This window comes from Carya illinoinensis, chromosome 6, assembly GCF_018687715.1.
Source record: "Carya illinoinensis cultivar Pawnee chromosome 6, C.illinoinensisPawnee_v1, whole genome shotgun sequence".
Lineage (NCBI taxonomy): Eukaryota > Viridiplantae > Streptophyta > Magnoliopsida > Fagales > Juglandaceae > Carya > Carya illinoinensis.
Window position 1 is genome coordinate 8210983 of NC_056757.1, and position 2596 is coordinate 8213578.

General features: G+C 39.4%; 1 non-coding gene across 1 annotated transcript; it reads left to right on the plus strand.

The window, feature by feature from the left end:
* LOC122314621 lies at positions 1 to 107 on the plus strand. Its single transcript, XR_006243836.1, has one exon. It is a non-coding gene; the product is annotated as a small nucleolar RNA R71 (small nucleolar RNA).
* The last annotated feature ends 2489 nt before the right edge of the window (positions 108 to 2596 follow it).

Sequence of the window (2596 nt, forward strand, 5' to 3'; positions counted from 1 at the left end):
AATCCATGTTGTGGGCAACGTCGAATCAAGTCCTTATACCTTTCCCATGCTTCATAGAGTGACTCAAAATCATTTTGCTTGAATTGGCCAATCTCACTCCTGAGTTGGGCTGTTTTGGCAGGAGGAAAGAATTTAGCAAGAAACCTCTCAGCCATGTCCTGCCAACTAACGATGCTTCCCGGTTGTAGAGATTGTAGCCAACCTCTAGCCTTGTCCCTCAAAGAGAAGGGAAACAATCTCAGTCTAATGGTGTCTTCAGTAACACCATTGATCTTCACAGTATCACAAATCTCCAAGAACATAGCCAGGTGAATATTGGGATCATCAAGTGGTGATCCACTGAATTGAGCCTGCTGCACCATGCTAATCAAAGCTGGTTTGAGCTCAAAGTTGTTGGCATTGATTGGCTGGCGCATTATGCTCGAGTAATTTCCATTCACAACTGGCCGTACATAGTCCTTCAAGGTGCGTGGTAGTACCTCACGATCTTCTTCAGCCATAGCTAGTATCTTATTTCTTCTTAGTGATCTAAGAGTTCTTTCAATCTCCGGATCAACAGGAATAATGTCACGAGATCTAGCACGGCGCATCCAACGTCAAAAACACACCTGTAGAACAAATTAAAACAAAATTCTAAATTAAAACCAAGATTACTTTGTATCGATATTGACAAAAAGAATAAGAATAAACCAATCCCCGGCAACGGCGCCAAAAACTTGACCGGTGCAAAACTGCAAGTGCACAGTATCGTAGTTTTATAGTAAAGTAATAAGTAGAGTATCGTCCTCAGGGATTGGTACCTTACTCTTGCCAAATACCAAAATTTTACTAATCTCAATTTTATCTAGAGGAATCGCTAAGGTTTTTGTAGTTGCAAATAAACTTAGATCAACTCAAAGAGAAATAAGCAAAGAAAATAAAACTGACTTTCAAAGATCAAATTCAATGGGGAAGAAACCTTCTAGGAAATCGATTTCACCATAATTCTTCACTATGCTTTTCTCATCCAGCTAATTTAACTTAAACCTCTTTTGTCTATTAGCAAAACTCTAATTCATCCAAAAGCCTCTTTCGATAGTCAATTGGAAGTGATTCTAGTTTATCAATTCACACAAGAGTATGCAAATTAAATAATCAAGAACGCAATAAGACCAATGATTTAATTACTACACAGGTTCATACAAGTCTTTCGATCTCTATACTTACCTATGCTGAAATATCCAAGATCTACCCTATGATTCCCTCTTTCGATAGCAAATCACAAGATTAATAATCATCTAATCAATGGCCAGTTAATTAGAAGCATTAAACTCAGAATAAATCAGATAAACAAATAGAGAATTGCATTAAATTAGCATGGACAAACAAGCATAGTTCGGAATTAGGTTACATCGTTTTCCTAGAAAGAAGAAAATTTAGCTCATGCTAGAATTGGAATTCAACATAAACGAATTCACCATAATTGTTCTGAGAAGATGGGAAGAAGAAAATAAACACTGAAAAATCCTCCTTGCAGCCTCAACTGGTCGTCAAAAGTTCAAGGGAACGATTCAACGCCTTTCTCCCGTCCGTGCTCGTGTATGAATCCAACGTACGTGCAATAAATTGGAATTCCGTCTCCAAAACAAATGATTTGAATCCCTCTAGCTATGTTTTTCTCTCCCAAAGAGTGTTCTCCAGTCAAAAACCCGCGGCTCTAGAGTGAAGAATGGCCTTTTATATGGTCCCACGGCGGAAAACCTAAAATCTGTCAAAATACGATGTTCGCTCGAGCGGGGTGTCGAGCGCGCGTCGAGCGTTCGACTCTGCCTGATTTCGCTCGAGTGTCCTATCGAGCGCACATCGAGCGTTCGACTCTGCCTGATTTCGCTCGAGCGGCCAATGTCTCCGCTCGAGCGATCTTCGTTTTTCAGCAACCTGCTCGAGCTCCCTGTCGAGCGGCAGTCGAGCGTTTGAATCTGCCTGAATTCGCTCGAGCGGCCAAAAGCCTCCGCTCGAGCGAACTTGTAAAATCTGCAATATGAAATTTTGCAAGCCATCAACCATATCATATTAACCAATTTTGGAAGTATGAAATAGAGTGTGTGTTTAATTTAAGAAATGTGGTCATTCTACAATTGGAATAAAGGGAATCGAAGGCCAAGCTCTTAGGCAAACACGTCGTCATTTTATGTTTTTGGTGAAACACTTGTATAAAAGTTGAAGTTGAACTCTGATAGTTGGGTTGAGAATTATACAAATTTGATTTTGCTTTGGAGGTTGAAGGTTCCTCGAAAACTTTTTCCAAGAATTAATACAAGAGATTCCTTTCTCACTTGTTTTCATTATTCTTATTTATGGGTGAATTCTTGTTGTGTTCTAAGATTTACCTTAGAACAACTTTTTGATATGATCAAGACTTTGGTTGAGAGTTGTCAAGTGACTCCTCCTATGGAGGATTTTCATGAATGTAGAGGTGGTATTCATGAGGAAAGATCTTTTCTGCCTTGTGGTGTGAGGCTGAATATTCCACACTTTGATGGAAACAACCTTGCTGGGTAGATTTTCAAAGTCACCCAGTATTTTGAAATCCATCAAACTCCCTTAAATTAGAGAC